Source organism: Agelaius phoeniceus, unplaced genomic scaffold (assembly GCF_051311805.1).
Source record: "Agelaius phoeniceus isolate bAgePho1 unplaced genomic scaffold, bAgePho1.hap1 Scaffold_105, whole genome shotgun sequence".
Classification (NCBI taxonomy): Eukaryota; Metazoa; Chordata; class Aves; order Passeriformes; family Icteridae; genus Agelaius; species Agelaius phoeniceus.
The window spans coordinates 4,044,587-4,064,972 of NW_027509873.1; positions in this window are offsets into that span (position 1 = coordinate 4,044,587).

The following is a 20,386-nucleotide window of genomic DNA, read 5'->3' on the forward strand; positions in this document are numbered from 1 at the left end:
CCCTTTGTCATCATGGAAGAAGAGAAGAAACCTGACGTCGATGACAAGTGGGGAGATGTTGGGGCCCGAGAGCTTGGCCTGAGGGAAGAGGCCACAAGCTTTGAAGTCTCCCAGTCGGTGCCAGCAATGGCAGCAGAGGAAGCGTCCCCACGCAGAGCAAGGAGTGCCCACAAGCTGCACCAGTGGAAGGCGGCTGTGAGGGTGCTGTGGGGAGATGGGGCACAACAACAGCCCTGCCAGTGGCAACAAAGGGCAACAGTCCAGGAGCAGCCCCCAATGGAAAAGGAGGTGACTGAGCCAGAGCTGAGCCAGCGAGGGGAAGGAAGTGTGAACAGCCGGGAGAAGCAGGCACATTCTCCTGCCCCCAGGGAGGAGGTGCCATCAGCAGGGACACAGAGCCCAGTCCCTGCTCCAGACAGCCCCTGCTGCCCCCCAGCCCCTCACCCAGCCCACTGGGAGCCCAAAGCCCCAGTGAGCAGCTGGAAGAGGCAGAGCAGGGCTCAGTGCTGGCAGAGAAGGAGAGTGAGGAGGGCACCTCAGCTGGCAGTGATGAAGACTGGGAATCCTACAGCCAGACTGAGCTTTCCCCAGAGAGCCAACATGAGGCAGAGCCAGAGCTGTCCCAAGGAGAGTTCAGCAGCTTCCAAGACCTCTCCAGCTGGGAAGACTGCAGCAAACCAGAGCTCAGAGAACTCCGAGACGATTCCACGGAGGAAGACAGCAGCAGCACAGACCTGCCACAGGACTGCTGTGAAGGTAACAGCCTCTTCAGCTTCGGGCCCATTCCCTTGCTGTGGGAGGAAGAGGAGGACGACAGCTGGCATGAAGTCTACGTCCAGGAGCTGTATAAAGGCAAAGGCAGGGCCCAAAGGCTGGCAGGTCTGGCGGCAGATGGGCTGCCACTGCCCGTCCCTCAGCAGGTCTGGGTTGAGGGGCAGGCAGCGGAGTCCCTGTGTGCCTCGCTTCCCTGGCTGTGCAGCGAAGGCTCCGTGGGCCAGCAGGGGCCCGAGGCAGGGCCACAGAGCCCGGGGCCTGCCCCGCAGAGCCCTGGCGGCGCCTCAGCTGGCCAGCCGGGAGCGCAGGCCCGCAGGCAGCAGCGGCTGCCCCAGGCAAACGGCCCGGCCGCCTCAGGCGGGCGCTGCGGGCGCTGCGGGCGCTGCTCTGCTGGCCCTGCCTGGCGCGGCAGCTGCAGGAGCAGCGCCCGTGGCCCTGCCCAGCCCAGGCCGGCCGATGGCGGCTGCTCCCTGCGCGGGGCCCCAGGGAGCCACACGGGCGGCCTCGGCCTGGACATGGCCCCGCAGCCTCAGCTGCCCCGGCCAACCTGGAGCATCTCCCCAGCGCCCACAGTCACTGCTGGGGCCAGCCCTAAACAGCACGCGTGGCACACGATTGGTGCCAGAGCGCTCAGCAGGGAATCCCAGAGTCATCGAGGTGGGAGGAGACCCTGATGCTCACCCAATGCCACTGGCACCCTGGCAGCACCATCATCACTGCAAAACCACGTCCCCAAGGGCCACATCTGCACAACTCCTCAATGCCTCAGAGACAGCGACTCCACCGCCTCCCTGGGCAGCTTCTTCCAATGCCTCACCCCTCTGTCAGAGAAAAATTCCTTCTGATATTGAATCCGAACCTCCCCTGGTGCCATCAAAGGCCATTTCCTCTCATCTTGAAAGGATTCCACGCTGGTCCTTTGGGATTATATCCCTGAAGAATGGGCACAGATGGGAGCTGTTGCTCCATGGATGTGACTGCAGGACTTTGATTCACACCATTCCTCCAAAACAAATTAAAGCTGAGTTTAAGAAATAGTAGTAGTAAAAAAAAAAACAACCAAAAAACAAAAAACAAAAAACTTAGATGAAAAGTATTTTAAAAATTAAAAACAGAATAGGAATAAGAAGATGAAGAAGAAGAAATAGTAGTAGTAAATTTAGTAAGAATAATAAGAATGAAAATAGGAATAAGATGAAGAGGATGATGAATAACTAGTAATTAATATCAGAATATTAAAAAAATAAGAATGACATAGTAAGTAAGCATAACAAGTGAATAAGATTACTTAGAAGGAGAAGAAGAATATTTTAAAGAAGAAGAAAGAATACTAGCAGCAATTAAGAAGAAGAAGAAGGGGAAGAAGAAGACGAGAAAGAAGAAGAGAAAGAAGAAGAAATAATAATAAGATGAAGGATATTAAATCAAAATGCACATCTACATGCCTTCTAGAATCCCAGAATGCAGGAAAGGACCTTAAAAAGTATCTACTTCCAACTGATCATCCTCTGAGCTCTCTCTCTCTTTCATACTTCGATCTCCCTAGCTCCCATTTCTTGTTCAATAAAATCCATGTCCTAAACAATCTGGTTTTGTTCTCCTATGTCTCATTTGTGCCTTCACTGGGGCAGAGGCGCCTCTCCCTCATGGCACCTTAAGCCTGGATGGAAGCATGGGCAGGTTCCTTCCAGCCACAAGCATTCCAACATTCTGTCAGGGACTCCCTTCCCTTCTTCCCTCTGCTTCCAGCTGCAGAATGTGCAGCAAAGCCGCCTTTGCTGTCTGCTCAGGGAGCCCAGCCAGCTGCTGGAGCCTGACCCTGCCCCTGCACAGCTCCCTTGGGAGGCACGGCAGGAGCAGCACCCTGGCAGCCTCAGCAATTGCCCTCTGACAGCTCTGGCACACACTGCAATGGCCTGCAATTCCAGCTGCCAGCAAGGAAAAGATGGTCCTGCCCTTCAAGGCAAAATTCTGAAGGGGCCAAGACACAAACGGAGCGAGATCTTACAAAGACATTTCACTGCCTGTCGCAGACATCTTTCATGAAAAATCCTTTCTTAGGATTTTTCCTTGTGAGAAGCTGCAGTTTCCAGCAACCAAAGTAAACAATGGTTATCTGCTGCTGTGGAATGCAACAGGTGATTGGTCTCCTGTGGGTGTTTGGATTTCTTGACCACTCATGGCAGAGCTGGCTCTTGCTCTGTCTGAGACAAAGATCTTTGTTATTCATTCCTTTTCTATTCTTAGCTTAGCTAGCTGCTGAAGAAACTTTTCCTTTCTATTGCTTTTTAGTATAGTCTAATGTAACATATATCATAAAAGAATAAATCAAGCCTTCTGATCATGGAGTCAACATTCTTGTCTCTTCTTCACCCTGAAAACCCTTGTGATCACAGTCACAACTGCCAGCCTCCATAACTTCATCCAGGGCTGTTTGAGCACCTGGATTAGGAAGGAAAAAAAAAAAAAAAGAAAAATCAGGGGAGGGTCTTTGGCTGGGAGCTGCCACAGGTAAAGAGAGACACTGGAAGGGAAAAGGAGCAGACAAAGGAAGGCAGGAGAGAAAGCAGGACACAAATGGCAACCAGCTGAGAAGGTGGCACTCTGGAAACCAAACCTGCACTTAGGGAATAGGAATGGGACAGAAAGGAAGAATTCTGAAACTTTATTTACTAGGCTTGTCTGAGCAACCTGTGCCAGGACTTCACCACCCTGACAGGGAAGAAGTATTTTCTGTACCAAACCTGAATTTCATCCCTGTCACAGGGACATTTTATGAAAAATCCTGTCCTTAGGATTTTTTTCTCCTGAGAAGCTGAGAGGCCTCAGGAACAAAATGTAAACAATGGTTATCTGCTGCTGTGGAATGCAACAGGTGCATCTGTGATTGGTCTCATGTGGTTGTTTCTAATTAATGGCCATTACAGTCAGCTGGCTCAGACTCTCTGTCTGAGACACAAGCCTTTGTTATTCAATCCATTTCTTTTCTATTCTCAGCTAGCCTTCTGATGAAATCCTTTCTTCTATTCTTTTAGTATAGTTTTAATATCATATATATCATAAAATAATAAATCAAGCCTTCTGAAACATGGAGTCAGATCTTCATCTCTTCCCTCATCCTAAGACCCCTGTGAACACCATCACAATTTGCAATTTGTGACCTCGAGTGACTGAAGAATTCCTCATTTGGTGAGACCCCAGAGGAGCACTGCTACACTGGGTAAACCCCGAGTGTGTGGCATTGATGATCACCACACAAGTGACTACAGAATTGGATTCTAGCCAGGAGCTGAAGAACTGAAGATCCTGAATTTGGACAGAGTTCACAGCAAGGCTGACCAGAAAGAGAACCTTTTGAAAAGTGTCCCAGATGTAATGAGTTAATGTCTTAGTTAGTTCATCAAGTTGCTAAAAAGACTATAAAAAGGGGAAAAGCCAATAATAGAAAAACTGCAAGGATAGATGTAACCAGCTAATATGTTGCAAGATGAATATAATGGGCTAATATATTGCAAAATAACTGTCATAAGGCTTAAACCGCAAAATGTCAGAAGCTAATATGTTGAAAGGCTAAATAAGCAATGTGTAACTAGATGTAGCTATATGCCTATATATGGTAAAGGCTATTGTAAGACTTTGAGGAAGAGGACGGGAACCTTCGTCCAGACGACCACCAGAAGGCAGAATAAGACCCCCTAGCAACTATCGGCACAGACACAGAGAACACTGGAAGGACACCCAACAACAACAGATAAAAAGGAGGACTGAACTGCCGGGCGGTGTGGGCCGATGGTGGAGCGGTGACTCCCCGGCTACACCCAGCGCTCCCGGTGGGTGCAAGCCTTTTGTTGGCTTCACCCAGTGCTGTAATTTGCCTGTTATCGCTTGCTCTATCAATTAATAAACTATACTTTATTTGGACTCACTTGTCAGTGATTGGTTCCTCACCGCAACTTATAACACTAGATACAGATAAAATACTCTGGTGATCTTATCACACCCTGTTCTCAAACTTTTGGCACCAGCTTCTACTCTGGAACACCATGACTTCCTTGTAATCTGAAAGAGGGAACAAATCAAACATCAACAGCTGGTCCTACCTTGAAAACCAGTGTTCCTCCCACCAGAAACTTCCTTTCCTGTTGTGACAGATGAGTAATGTGATGATTGACTCTCACAATTAATAGACAAATATCATGTATATAACTTAAGGAAAGTTTTATAGATTTATAGTTATGCTGCACCCCATGCCCTGGTTATCCAGGGAAAACTGGGGTTGGGACATCTGGGAGGGCTGGCTTGTCACTATGGCGACACCTGAGCCCCAATCAGAATTTGAGGAAGAGATCTCCACCACTGGACAGTGAAGAAGGGGTTGATGGACAGAACTTTGGGAGGGCTTAAAGGGTTCAAAAGGGAAAGCCTCCAGCGGGAGGGGGCTGAGCACATGGCGAGGAAAATCTTTTGCTGCTGGTACTGTAACCTTTTTTCTTTATTCAGTCTTCTGTTGTATTTTTGATAAGGTTTAATAAACCCTCCTAAACTATGAAAAGTGAGTAGCTATTTCTCACACTGTGGTCTGCAACCCTCACTCTTTATTACAATAAAATGCTTCTTTTTATTAGGTTTACATCAGTTCCATACGCTTTTATGAGCTTTTATGCCTTTTTATCTATATATGCTTAAGACCACTATCTGCTTATTGCAACATTCCAGGAATCCCTTTTGACTCTTCTCTCCATATTCCTGCAGAAGGTCAGGTCACTGTGGGTTTTCCACCAATAAAAATCCAGGTTGTTCAGATCCTAGGTGTGACGGGCAGGCACAGTTTCCCTGCTGACACAGGGACTGAAGACAAACCCCTCTGTTGTCACTGAAAACAAAAGAAAGGAGGAAGTTTCTGCCCATTGCAAAGTCCCCGTTTGCCCTGAAGGACTCTGCCTCTTCTTTCTCAGCAGCAGCTCAGCAGCCGGACGCCAAGAAGGACAAGAGAGGGAGGGGTGGTTGATTTGTGTGACAATTTAACAGCACTTGCACACAAGAGCTGAGTCTGTCAGCAATATCTCTGCAGAGGCAAGTCCTTGCTGAGGATGCAGAGCTGTGTCACTTGTGTTTAGCTTGCATCGAGTTAATGGCACGGTGGCTTTTCATGCTGCAGGTGTGGCCCCTGTGACAGCAGCCTGTTCATCCTTCAGGGGGTTTGCACCCACAGGGACAGTGCTGCTCCTGCCAGCACACCCCAGTTTGTCCTCATGCCAAAAAGCCCAGGCAGACCTTACTTCTTAAAGGAACGTTTTCCATTTGCTCTCAAACCAAAGATTTAGATGTAATGTTATAATAGAAACAAATCTTTTCCCCTGTTGTCTCTTGGGACAGGAGGAAAATCCTATCACATCCAGATAGCAAGGCACTGATTTCACTTCCACTCTGGAAATGACTTGCAGGAGCAAGTGAATAAAATTCTCTGCTGGAACAGTGAAGTCCTGCCACTCTAAATCAGTGTGGTGCCTGAAGGGTTTTGTAGCAGGTTTGCACCTAAGTTGATGCTCAAGAAGTTTATGAGGTCCAACATAGACCTAAGGTTTGCACAGCAGAGTTTAGGCTGACAGCTAAGGGAGCATAAATTAAATGGTCTTTCCAAGCCAGAAGGCTGATGAGAATTGTTGGTATTTGTGCTCTCCTTCCTTGTTTAAAGGATAGCAACATATTTGATGAGATTTTGGCAGTGCAGCTAAAGATCATGGCCAGATGAAGTCACCTAAGTGGGTGTTGTGCATTTCTAATTGTGGAGGTCAATAATCAGTGTAACTGCTTCTGGTAATCCGGCTCCAGTCTCACACAGAGTATTGCTGGTTGGTCACTCTTATCTCCACAGCCCAGCAGAGATCCTGTTTTGGATGGCTCTCACTGCTCCCAAGGCCCCAGGGACCAGCCACTGCCTCTCCTCCTTCTGCTTTCCCTTCCAGGATCAGAGATTTCCTGCTGCTTCCTCCACGTCTGAGACAACTGGAGGAGATGAGGGGCTGAGGATGTGGCTTCTGACAGAGAGTTGATAACGCTCAGCTGAGGATTTTATTCTCCTGCCACTAAGCTGTCAGGCTGCTGCTGAAATTCCTCCTGCTTGGAAAGGGCTGGTGTGAGCAGCAGGAATTGTTGCTGGCTGGAACTTTTCCAAGAGCTGGACAAAAGAAGCATTTTGTGGAAGGCCACCAGCTGCCCTTGGTCAGCAGCACAAGGTGTGAGGTGCCCTTTGAAGGCCGTCCCTGCACAAGGACAGCCTGGCCTTCTCCAGTGCCCAGAGCACCTTCCAGGCTTTTGGGCTGGCCTCGTCCCTCACCCTGGAGAAGCAGGTTGCTGTTGGAACTCTCCTATCCACAGTTTCTGGCTGGATTGCTGTGTCTTACCACAGACAGCCCTGGAGACACCAGTACAGACTCCATCTGCAATAAAAGGGGACTTTGTTCCAGCTTTTCCCTTGGCCCAGCATGCAGCAAGCCCACCTGGGCCTCATTCAGCTCTGTGTGGGCTGGTAGTCAGCTTCTGCTGGGAATTTAAACCTTTTACCCTACTTTCCACAGCAAATAGTGGAGCAAACCCAGCCGCACCAACCCCCAAATTTCACTCTAAAAACCACAAGTTTCATTTTCCTCTTTTCAAGCCTTGAAGGAAACAAACTTCGCTTGAGTGAGCTGGAGGCACAGTGTCCTCCAAGATCATTCTTGAGTAGGACAATATTGCAGGGGAAGACTGGCAAACCCAGAGGTTACTGGTGCTTAGGAAGCTTTGCAAAACCTTCCCCCGTGCGGTGCTCTTGCAGCCTCCTGAGCTCCTGGAGCCCTCACTCAGCTCAGGCACAGTTGGGACAGGAGGGGATGGTTCCGTCTGTCAGATGTGGGGACAGGAGGAGGGAAGACTTTGCAAACACTGCCACGAGGGCAGGGCTGTTTTCATTGATGGTGCCAAGTATTAGTACATCATCTTTGATTAAATGTGAGGTGCTGAAGGGCAAGAATTCTCAGTGCTAAGGAGAGAGTGTCTCCACTCACACAGCAAGGTAAGTGAAGGGGAAAGTGCAATCTGTATTTCATGGGAGGTGTTCAGTTTTTAACAAAACATTTTTGCAGAAGACGTGCCCAGGCAGGGGTGATTCAGAGCATTTTATCAGCCTCACAGAGTATCCCCACATCTGCTTGGCCACATTTTCTCTCTTTTTTCATTGTGAATGATTTCTCCTGCCAGGGTTGCTCCTGCTTGGAGTTCTGCTCTCAGTGGAGCCCCGGAATTTTCTCAGCAGGCCTCTGCAGCGAGTTCTGAGCCAAGGTGGGGCTCTGCTGCCAGCCCAAATCTGCGCTTCCCCTGCCCAGCCTGAGTGCAGGTGGGGCATGTGCTGGGCATGGCCGGAGACTTGCATGGCCAAAATCCTCCAGCATTTCCATCTGCTCATGGCTTTGGGTAGCACAAATCACACAACACCCATCGCAGCTGACAAATGGCATTTCTTGCAGATTGCTACAGCCGCACTGCTGATCCACAAATACACGAGAATCAATTTCAGCTGAAAAATGTCATTTATTACAAAGTGCTACACCCACACCGACAATACAGAACTATACAAATCTCAATTTAGGTTAAAAACAGGAATTTATTCTATTATTACAACCTTTCTAAGTAATAATATACAAATACCAACTTCAGTTAATTTATTGCCAACCTCCACAACAACGCACTATACACAAAGATCAATTAGGTGTTTAACAACTTAATTTATTACATATTACTACAAAGATTAAGCCCATCTAGGAATACAAAAATATCTCCATAGATATGTAAATTGAATTACATCCAGAAATAGATAAATATGCATATAAAAATAGACTTATATACCTATACAATTACCAATATTCCTATTTTAAAAGCCATATAACAAAAATTGTATCAAAAGAGATACCTAAACAACTTTACCCAAAGGAAATAGAAATTAACACAGATATAACAATATCCATGTCTACATAGATAAATTTATACACAGATATGTAATTTCAAATATATATTTATATACACATAGCATACATTCATAACAAAATAAATATATATAAATATAAGAATATACACATGGAAATAAACACATACAAATAGCAAACCACATATGGAAATACACATATAATAACTGTGGCTACGTTCGAGTCTGTGTATCTTTAAACAGCACTCGAAGCAGAGGGACCCCAGCTGCCCCATCTTCAAAGCCTCTCGCTCGGTCTCCTCCTCCCGTGCAGAGCAGCTCTCCTGGACAGCGACAGCAGATGGAACACCTGGCAAGCAAAGGGAACACGGAGTGAGTATGGGGACGTTTCCCTTGGCAGCAGCTGCACTTCCATCAGGGAAGAGGAAATGTCAGAGCCTCCCAGGGGGGTCAGAAAGAGAAAGCAGCCGAGCGGGCCAGGCTGTGGTGAGCGCAGCCGCGGCGGGACTGTCCCGCAGCCCCGGCAGCCCGGCAGAGCCGGCACAGCTCCCGGCCCTGCCGGCACAGCTGCCTTGCCCAAGGACAGCCCCTGTGCCGGCCGGGGCAGCTGCGCTGAGCAGCCCCTGCATGGGCAGGGCCCGCTCCTGCCCCGCCGGGCAGTGCCCACGGCCACAGCCCACGGCACCCTCAGCCCCACCTGCCTCCCCGGGCCTGTGGCCTCACCCGGGCTCTCTCCAGGCTGGCAGCAGCAGGTCCCCGTTCACTGCTCTTGCTGCTGGCCTTCAGCTCCTCCCTGCTGGCTCCCGTCAGTCTCCGGCTGTCCTCAAGGTCTTCATGGCAGCTGTGGCAAAAGTGGAGGCTCTGGAATTGCTTCCAAGGCCTGGCAGAGCTGCAGTCCCGGAGCCCTCTGTGCTCCCTGATGGCCCCCTCCATCCCCTCAGCCCCGCCATGCTCTCGGTGAAGCCCCAGCCCCCTTCAGTTTCTTCAGCCCCTCCCAGTCCTCTCACCCCCCTCAGTCCCTTCTGACCCATCCCGTCCCCTGAGACCCACCACCCTGCCAGCCTGTGCCACTTGCCTGTCACCTCAGTGCCACCATGGCCCTCGGCTGCCCCACAGCCCTCAGCCCCAGCAGCAGCTCAGGGTCACCGTCCCTTCAGCGCCCCCTGAGCCCCCTCTGTCTCACCGTCCTTCAGCAGCTCCTCAGGGGACAGTGCCTGGGGCCAGCGGCAGCTCCCACCGCTCCAGGGACAGCCGGGGCTGGAAGTGCTGCTCCGCCCGGCCCGGCCGCCAGCTCGGACCCAGCACAGGGACAGGGGACACAGGGGGCACCGGGACAAAAGCAAGAGGTGAAAAAGGCAGCCGAGGGGGGAAAGAGCTAAAAATGCAGCCTAGGCCTACACAAACAGCAATCTATCCATCCATCTCTCCATCTAAACATTCCTATTCCTCTTACTAGATAACTATACACATTCATAAATGTAACTGCATCCATATGTGTGTATATATATATATAAATATTTTACTCTACACATATAAAAATCTAACTCTGAAAATCTATAAATGTAAATATATAATAAAATATAATTATATCACATCTATAACTATATACATATCCACATTTAACTATACAGATCTATCAAGCTATGTCCATATAAATAGAACACTATCATCTATAAATGGAACTATACCCACTAATAAATAGAACCATAGAAATCTATAAACATATCTACAAACAGAGGAGTTCTACCTGCCCGATGGTCACAGGCTCTCCCCTGTCTCTTCCTGCCATGCAGGGCAGCCCTCCTGGAGATGTTGGTCAGATGGCATCTGGGAAGCAAAGGCAACGCTCAGTCAATATTGGCCCTTCTGCACCTTTCCCTTGGGCAGCATTGGTCCTTCGACCAGGGGCTGTCCAAGATGGCCTGAAAGGCAGACTCTCACTTGGCAATTTGAAGCAATCTGCCCTTAAAAGAACAGAGACCATTCCAAGTGTTCAAAAGTGTGTTTCAAAACACTGAAGTATCTTGATAAAGTCTCAGCCCCCGCAGTGCAAAGGGCACCCAGGAGAGCTTGAAACACAGACAGTCCCAGCTGCCACAAGGAAGCCCAGTCTTGTTCTCTCTCTGTGCTGACAGAGAGACCTCAGCCCTCACTGAAATGGCTGAAGCTGAAGGTGCTGGGAGCTGAGTCATGAACCAGCTCCATTACCTGGCATCTACAAACTGCCCTCTGCAGTCAGCAGCAGCTGCTCCAACTCGACCATCAGCTCTGGCAGGAAGGGCTGGGAGGGACAGAGCTCCCTACGAGGCCTGCAGGCTGCACCAGCTTGGCTAAGGAATGGATCCACAGTGCTCCCTCTCTCCTCTTAGGCCTCCCTAATCAGGGGTCATTCCAGCTTTTCCTTCTGATACTGGAGTTACTGTGATTTTTCTATTGGTTGGCCTCTGATGTTGTGCTCCTTGTTTTTCTTGTGGGTCAGGCCCAATACCAGCAGACTGGTATTACATTTAGTCAGTGATTTGGACTTCTACCCTGACTTTTTGCTCTTTTTTCCCCCTGTTCCTTCAAGAGTCGCTCAGCCTGGCCTCCCCTGGCACCCTGCAGCAAATTTATCCACCCACTTCAGCACAAAACTGGGACACCCGGCTTGGTGACACAACTCCCACAAGGTCAGGTTTATTCCCTGCTCTCTTGCCACAGCAGAGGACTCAGTGTCAGAGCCTCTGGAGAAGCGTGGAGGGCAGGGCTCAGGGAGGTTGTGCCAGTGCAGGATTTGAACTCAAGGCACCAGGAAGCACCAACCCTGCTCAGAGCAGCCATCTCACAGCTCTCTAAATCAGTGTGGGCTCTGTCCTTACCAGGCTCCTGGGGCTCCTGGGAACTGTTCCTGCAGCTCTCGGTGCCAGATGAAGCCTCCTCTGCTGCAGCTCTGTTCACAGGCTCCCCTCCTGAAGAATCAGGGCCAGCACCAACATTGTCCTGAGCAGAAAAACAGAAAGAAAGGAACCCAAAGATCACTGACTATTTTGCTGGAATCATATCAGGGATACAATAACTCTCCTTCTCCACTCCCAAAGGACATGGAGCACAGAGGAGGGAACACTGCCCCCACGGTTCACATGACAAGCCTTTTAAACTCAGGATTCAGGGGGCCAAGGTGAAACTGAAGCTCTTCCAAAATGACCTTTGAGACAAAACACGAACACAGAAAAGCAGAAGACACCAAGTGAGGGGACGTGCCCCCACGCTCTGAGCCTGCCTTATCCCAGAGCTGTGAGAAATCAGCCAGCACAAAGCCAGGGGCTCTCCTTGCTGCCAGCACGGCTGCCAGCAAGGGCAGAGCTCGCTCCCAGCCCTGCCCAGGGCTGTGTGCTGCAAACCCACAGGCAAAGCACACATTTCTGCCTGGGAGTCTCAGCACCCGCAGCCAACTGCTCACACAACCCATCACAAGGTGCTGCTTCTCGGAGCCCTCTGCTGCTGCCCCACGGGTGTCATCCAGGCAAACATTTATGCACCCTGGGTATTGCCAGGATCACATTGGTGATCAGTGGCAAAAATCTGTACATCGTTAGGGTAGGGAAAAAAAACAACCCAAAAGACAGGAAAAGCCAGACAACCAAGTAGTGTTTCTATTCCACTGAGGAAGTAAGTGTCCACAATGAAGCAAATTACCTTTGGTCACAAAGATATTCTCACTATGGCCAGTTTCAGAATATTCATCTCTTCTGCCATAGCTCATCCATCAGAACCCTAAAGATTCTAAAGATGGTTCAGAGCCTGCAATGTTTCCTTTTCTTATGGAATAAAATGCTTCTCTAAACTGCTATGCGTGACTTTACAGAAGACAAAAGTCATACCGCTTGAGAATAAGGTATTGGTAAATGCAAAATATCCCACTCCCCCCTTGAGTCATAATCACAAATGTACTGCAGGCAATGGGTCAGCACATCAACAGAAAGAGAGACATTCTTTGGCCAACACGTGTCATAATCTGCAAAAGGACAGAGAGCTGCAGCTGCAGCCCAGCCCCAGCCACGGCTCTGGGAGCGCCTACACGCACGGCAGGGCTCACACAGTGATAGTGGAGCCCTGGAAAATGTTAAAGATAGACTTTGAAAATGTTGGGCTTTGTGTTTTCTCAGATCACTGCACCTGCGTAAGCAGTAGGATAAATGATATAATTGTTAGATGTGATGATTCTTTAGTAACTAAATATAATTATTGTATAATCATAAGAAGAATCATGAGAAACTATGTTAGAAATTTAAGGGGGAACCATGAGAAGCTATGTTTAGCTGAAATCTGTGCATACAATAGAACAATATAAGTTTAATAATTAACATGAAAGTTATATAATGATAGAGTATAAAACACGTTCACCTCGAATGTATGGTCGGAATCAGATTTGGGTGGAAACTACCCCGATTCCCAGAGCTCTTAAATAAAAAGCACTGCATATAATCGCTTATGTGATTGTGTGTTTTTGAACGCTAACAACAGCAGCAGCAGCTGCAGCCCAGCCCTTGCTTTGCCTTGGCCTTCCCACCCAAAAGAGGCACAGCCCACATCTGCTGCAGCTGGGACAGAGGCACCTCTGGCATGCCCCTCCCTGCACGGGACACTTGGCCTTCAGTGCCAATTCCCCAAACACTCTTCTCCTCTTTCCCAGCAAGTAAAACCTCTTCTTCATTTCTTCTTCATCCCCTCTTTTAAAAATCTTTCTTAACCAAGAATAATTCAATAACTAAATAATAATGAAATAAGTTCAATTAAAGAAGCCTTTGCTTCTCAACTGTGTCACAAGGTTCAAAAGCTCTCAGTCCAGCCCCTTTGATCCCCATCCAATGGAATTACCCGAGCAGAGGGAGATCTTTCAGACAGGGACCTCCTGATCTCCCGAATCATTTTCTCTACGGCAAGGCCTAGATCTGCTGGTGGCCATTCCTCCTCCCCAGGCGCGTTCTGTGCTGAGCTGGAGGCCGTCCATGCTGCACAAGCTGCACTGCCAGCGGGAGCGCTGGGCCCTGAAGTGCCCGGGCCGGCTGCAAGAATCCAAACACATTGGTCAGGCTCCACAACGTGGCTGTGGGACACAGAGCTCTAGTGCTGCTGTGGATCAAACATGACGGGAAGCACACAGGCAAACCAGGCAGAGAATCTTTCGGCCTCCTAGGTGCCCCTTGCTAGTAGGCTTGACAACTTCTGGCCGAGAATGACAGAGCCTTGTGGAAAACGACTTGAAACGGTCACTTTTCACGACCTTTCGGAAAAACAAGGCTACAGCTCTTTTCCTACCTCGTGCGTCGTAGACTGGGGGCTGCTGCTCCCTGTGGAGCTGCTGGAAGCTGCAGGGCTGGAGCCCGAGCACCTCCCGCTCGGCCGGAGGCAGCTGCTCCCCGTAGAGCTCCTGCGAGCGGCTGCGGGGCCCCTCCCGCCCGAGCGGCAGCGGCCGCTCCCCGTGGAGCCCGAGGAAGTGGCAGGGCGGGATGCCGAGCACCTCCCGCTCGGCGGGCGGCGGCCGCTCCCCGTAGAGCTCCTGGAAGCGGCTCGGCCCCTCCCGCCGGGCCGGCAGCGGCCGCTCCCTGTGCAGCAGGTGGAAGCCGCAGGGCGGGCGCCGGGCGAGCAGCGGCCGCTCGCCGGGGGGCTGCTGGAGGCGGCCGGGCCGGGGGCTGCGCAGCTCCCGCCCGTCCGGCAGCGTCCGCTCCCTGTGCAGCAGGAGGAAGCCGCTGGGCGGGCGCCCGGCCGGCAGCGGCGGCCGCTCCCTGGGCAGCGGCTGGAAGCGACCGCGCCCGCGCCGCCCGGCCGGCAGCGGCCGCGGCCCGGGGAGCTGCCGGGAGCCGCAGGGCGGGCGCCTGCGGCCCTCCCGGCCCGCCGCCGGCCGCTGTCTGTTGGCCGCGCTCCGGCGCTTGATGCGGAGCAGGAGGTCGGGGCGGTCGCGGCGAAAGCAGGGGTTGCAGTAGTGGAGCCAGGCCCCGGCATCGCCCGGCGCAGCCGAGCCCACCCAGCCCGGCACCTTGCGGAAGCCGTAGCGGTAGAGCTGCCGCACGAAGCTGCGGAACTGCGTGGCCCTGAAGGTGTGCGGCACCGGGACCGGCCCATGGCCACGGCCCCTGTGGGCGTGGCCCGAGCTGAGCAGCTCTCGCTCCAAGAGGGAGCGGTCGATGAGCAGCCCCTGGGCGCGGCTGTCCCAGCGCACGGAGCGGACGCGGGGGCTGTTCACCAGGCGCCAGAGCTTGGCGGGGAAGGTGCCGGCGCTGAGCCCGGCGGGCAGCGGCAGCTCCGCCATGGCGTCCATCGCCGACTGTGGCCACAACGCCCGCAGCGCAACGGCCGCGGCTGCGCCGGCGGCGCGCGGCCTGAGGGGGGCGCTGCGCTCGGGCCCGCGCGCGCCCAGCGCGGCCCCGGCGCGGGCCGGACTTGGCGGGGACGAGCGCGGCAGAGCCGGGGCTGCGGGCACAGCGCGGGCGGGGCGGCTCCGGGGCTGGCCGCGCTCGGCTCGGCAGGGCCAGCTGCGAACCCCCTCTTTCTCTGCCTGCAGGCATCCTTCTGCCTTGGCCTTGCGCTACAACCCCCAACCAGCAAGACAAGGAAGAGAAAACAGCCGCTTCTCTCGCAGTCAGCCTCCTGCAGCTCTTGATGCCTGCGCTTATTCCTGCCCAGGTCCCAGACTTCTCATTTCCCATCCTTGAACTCCATCAGATTCCCCTCAGGCCAGTTCTTTAGCCTGCCGAGGTCCCTCTGAATGGCGCAATCATTTGGGCTCTCAGCTGCTCCTGCCAGCTTTGTTTTGTCTGCAGACTTGCTGAGGGTGTGAGATGCAAAGCTGTGTTTGGTGTCAGGTACAAACAGGCGAAGTGTGTACTTGCGAATGCGAAATGTGTGGACATCGACAATGGGATAGTTGTGAATTCTAATAATAACTGAGGAAAATAAAGCATGGAAAAAGGCCTTTGAACCTATCTTTTGTTTGAAATTAACCCTGGTTGATTTAGGAGCATTGGAATTAAGGTGTTAATGATGTTGCTTCTTGCTTGCATTTACTCCATAAAAAAAAAGCTCTGCAATAATAACCTTTTGAAGTATAATTTTAGAATATTACTTGTATCCTTGAAACTATACCTTTGGAACATATATAGGAAATATGCTTATCTCACGCCTTATTGAAGCAGAGAAAAACAGTTTGAGAAAGGAAGATGAACATCACCTCAAGGACTTATGGTTTCAACCAAAGGGAAGCTGGACATCACTGTTATGAGATTTATAGTCTCTGCAATTAAAAGGTGGACACATCTGGGGAGCTGGACTCCACCAGATGGGATTCATCTTTCTTCTTTCGGAAACTGGACCAGCACCATCTGGGGATACTCCTTTGAAAATACATCCTGAGAAATTCAAATCACAATAGTGTATAGAATTGTGATGTAATGATTTGGAATAAAAATTGCTGATGAGTAAAAATTGGAAATAGAAACTGTTAAAAAAAAAAAAAACAGATGAGTACCCCTATAAATACCTGTAACCATCAATTATTGGTGTGCAGTTGGAGGGAAAACTTCCCCCACTGTACCCAGCGCTGTATTGCTCATATTTTACCATATTAAATAATAAATTGATTGCTGCTTGAATATTGGCCCAGTCAAGTGTAGTAAACCCCATAGATTTAGGAAAAGCACCATGGAGGATATGAACAATAGGACTGCTGAAACAGCAAAAGAAAATTCCTGTTTTTCTGTCCTCCACCCCCTAACCTACCTCTGTAACCCTATAAGGCAATGTCATGTTAACCCCTTACCCATTGGTCAAGCTTGGATCCTTTCCAACCATATAAAAGAAGCATACTGTACCCCATTAGGGGAGAAAGAAGAGCAGAGACCCCTCACGGACCTCCCCAAATAAAGCCATCTTCGTGGAACAGCCTGCGCCTTCTCCTTCTCCTCTCTCTCCGTCTGCTGCAGCCTCCAGCCCAGGGCACCACTACCTAGCAAGCAAAGCTGAAATCCTGAGAGCTTGCAATCACTATAGAGCTGATAATCACCATGCTTGCTAGATGGTAGCCCTGCGGCCTTGGCATGAGCGAGCTAGCTTCGGGCACCCGGTCCCTACCCAGGGACTGAGCTCCTGAGCCCTAGTGCTCTGCTTTATGATAAGGCCAAATAAGAGGCTTTATTAGTCAAGCTTCTCATTCATAACAAGCCCAAGGCCTGGAAAAGCAGATTCAAACACCCACCCAGAAAATGCCCCAGGATGCCAAGGTCAATCTTTTCTCTACAGCACGGGTTTGATATCAGCGTCTGCATGGGATTATAAAATGACCAAGATATAAGACCGTGAACAAGTTCTGCTTTGGCAGTACCTCAAGGCTTTGAGGGAGTTGGTGTGTGGTGCTTACTCGCTCACAGGGACATACAGAAAATGTTGAAATGGTAAAAATAGTCCAAACCCCTTAGAACTTGGAAGGAAAACCTGAGGCACTGGCAGCTAGCACCTCAGAAACACCTGGCTTTTGCTGCTCTCTTGCACCTGAGAGCTTCCTGGGCAGGGGCAATTCTTCCAATTGCATCAGCGTGGCCATGGCTAGAAAGGGCAGCGAGCAGATGGATTTAGCTTCTCCTGCCAGCCCTGAAATGCCAGTTGTCATTTGTGTGCCCTGAGGATTCCGTTTCAGACTCTGAACTGGCGCAGCTGCTCCTTGGGCGCTGCTCGCACGCAGGCGCAGCGGTGCTGCAGCAGCTGTCCCACACACAGGGAGGGCTCTGGAGCCTCCCCGGGGCCACCAAGGAGCGCAGGAGGGAACGTGCCCGGGATCTGGTGCAGCACCGTGGGGTTGGGGGATCCTTCGGTCTCTTGGATGGGGGAGGGAGCGGGGCAGATGGAATCAAGATGAGACAGGGATCAGACAGCCCCACACCAGGCAGCGTTTTCTCCTCTGACAGCTCCTCTGAGCTGAGCGAGCTGGTGAAGCCAGTGGAGCAAATGAGAGCCAGGAGTGAGGGAAAGGCTGGCTGGGAAGGAGTCAGATAAAGCCTGTGTGGGCATTTCTCTTTCCAAGGGGCTCCTGGGGAGACAAAGGAGACAAGGAAGATGTCCCATCCCACGACATTACCTGGGATATGCTTTGGTGGTGGCCTTGGCAGTGTTAGTGGTCTCAGGTTTTGGGAGGACTCTATGATCTTGATGGTCTTTTCCAATGGAAACAGTTCTGCAATTCTAAACCTCCATTCCTGCTTTTGAAGGATGCAGTACCAAATAGACCCACATTTGTGTTTTTAAGAAATTTAGCATCTACCTTTCCTTGAAAGTAATAGGAATCAGGCTTTAAATGCTCTTGAAAAACTTGAATTCCTTGATCTTAAGCTGTGTGTTTGAATTGAGGTGCTTTTGTACAGAAAGGTTTGACCATGGGATTGATGCAGTCAATTCAGCCACAATGGCACTTGTTTCATCTGCTTTTCTTTCTTCCTTTCCCCATGGGTGGCCGATTTGGGGGTATTTGTCTTGTCCTTTGAGTTCCGGCTCAGAATTGCTCGTGCATGTGCTGTAAAATCTTATCTACCCCTTTCTACTGAAAATGCCTGCAGACTGGTGGGAATTGCTAGAGACAAGGCTTACAAACCAGTCCCCAGTAGGATTAGCCCAGTGTCCCTGCTTAAATCCAGGTATGCTTGTATTAAAAATGAGCAAACTATTCTAACTCACTTGCCCCCTTCCCCATCCCCCCTCCCCCACTTTTTTTTTTGTAGCTTTTGGGGCAGTCCTGTGTGCCATTCCAGCTCTTTGTTATCAAGTGTGTGAAGGCATGGTGCTGCTGTAGCAGCAGCCTGAGTTCAGTGGGAACATGTCCAAAGCACTGGGTCCCACAGCAGTGGGCACGGTGAGAGACTTGCCTCTGCTGCCATGGCCATCCAGCCTGGGGAGAGCAGCTGCTGGGGCTTCCCCCATTCTGCCAACAGCAGTCTGCCTCCAGCACGTGGCCTGTATGGCCATGATTTTGGCAGAATGTGGAAAATGCATTGTTTGAATGTATTTTGATGGTGCCTGACATCACCTGACTGGAGCAGTTTGGTGGGCAGGACGCCCTGTGGGCAGGGCCATGGCAGGGATGGGTGGCTGCCACTGGCACTGGCACTGGCAGTGTTATTTTCCCAGGCAGGCTCCTGGTACAGCTGTGGGGGAGGGCACCAGCAGCTGTATCAGCCCAGCGAGCAGCAGCACATGGAGGAGACCCTCATCTGCAAAGATCCCCTCACCCCCTTTGCTCCCCCATGGCAGCACAAGATGATTCCACCGCAGGGGAAGGGCTGCTGCAGGCTGGAGACTCCTGCAGCCAGGCCTTGTTGCAATCTCCTTGCTGCAGCTGGGCCTGGAGGATGTTGGCCTGCAGCAGCACTGCTGATGCCCGGGAATGCTGCTGGGCTCAGAGAGGCAGAGTGTGTACAAAAGCTGCATTCAAAGCGCTGATGGCGAGAGCCCGGAGCCGCTGGCAAGGGCAGCAGCTCTTCTTCATTCCGTGCAGGTGAGAGCCCAGCCTTGGAGCCTGTCCCTGGGGACAGGGAAACACTCTGAGGGTAGGTTTGAATTTTCAGGGACAGTCCAAATGAGAATTGCTTTGAGACATGTTGTAATGTTGGGTTTGGGTGTGTCTGCAGGAAAGAAAATGGGAATAAACCCCTTGAACAACAAAGGAGAACTCTGCATGGCAAATTTACACCCTACAGATACACTGATCATATCAGCCCACTGAATACTGGGGGCATCTAATGCAGAGTGCAAAGCTTCTTTGAATAGACAGGAGAGATGAGACTTGAAGATGAGAAAAAGGGATCAGCCCCAGGGGTCCCATAGATTTGGCTTAGTTCTGCCAAATCAAGCATGATTCGTTTTATCTTTTCTGTTGGACTGTATTTCAGAATGACTGCCCCTTGCCATTTCCATTAAGAAAATTTGGAATTGTCAGGAAGTGCCAGGATCAGAAATGTTTTGAGGTAGATCATGTTTATGTTTGGTTTGGGTGTCTGTGCAATAAAGAAAGCATGAAATAAACCCCTGGAACAGTGAAGTAGAGCAAAAGTGGAACGTTTGGATGGTCAGTTTGCTCCCTACACCTCTCAGCCAACTGAATTCTGGGGTCATCTACGGGGGAGTGCAAAGCTGCTTTTACTTCCACCGCCCAGTGTCAGAACCCAGGAAATTCCTCCGGCTGCCCTGGAGGACTTGAGCCCCTGCCCAGGGGGCTCAGAGACCCTGGCCCAGAGCCCAAGACCCCAGTGCCTTTGATTAAGCCCTTGGAAAAAACAATTAGCAACCTTATATGAAGAATTACAAGCCACGCAAGTTTAAGTGGTATGATAGTGAATTTTTCACAGAGTGAAATAGATTTTTGAGGTTTTTAGAATGGGGGCTCAGGGTCCCAAGATGGAGGAATTTGGGTGTGCCTTGTCCTTTTTCCTTCTTCTTCCTAGCCTCCATCTTCAGATGTGATGTTGGCACTTTTAGATTGGTTTAGAGTAGAAGCTCACTGTCTAACATAGGTGATAGGTATTGGAAAGTAATTGTAAATATTGTACACGTAGTTTTTAGTAAAAAAGGTAACACCACCCCGGAGGCAGGCAGAATGCCTCTGACATTCTTGCTGAGTGGATCTCGGCAGGC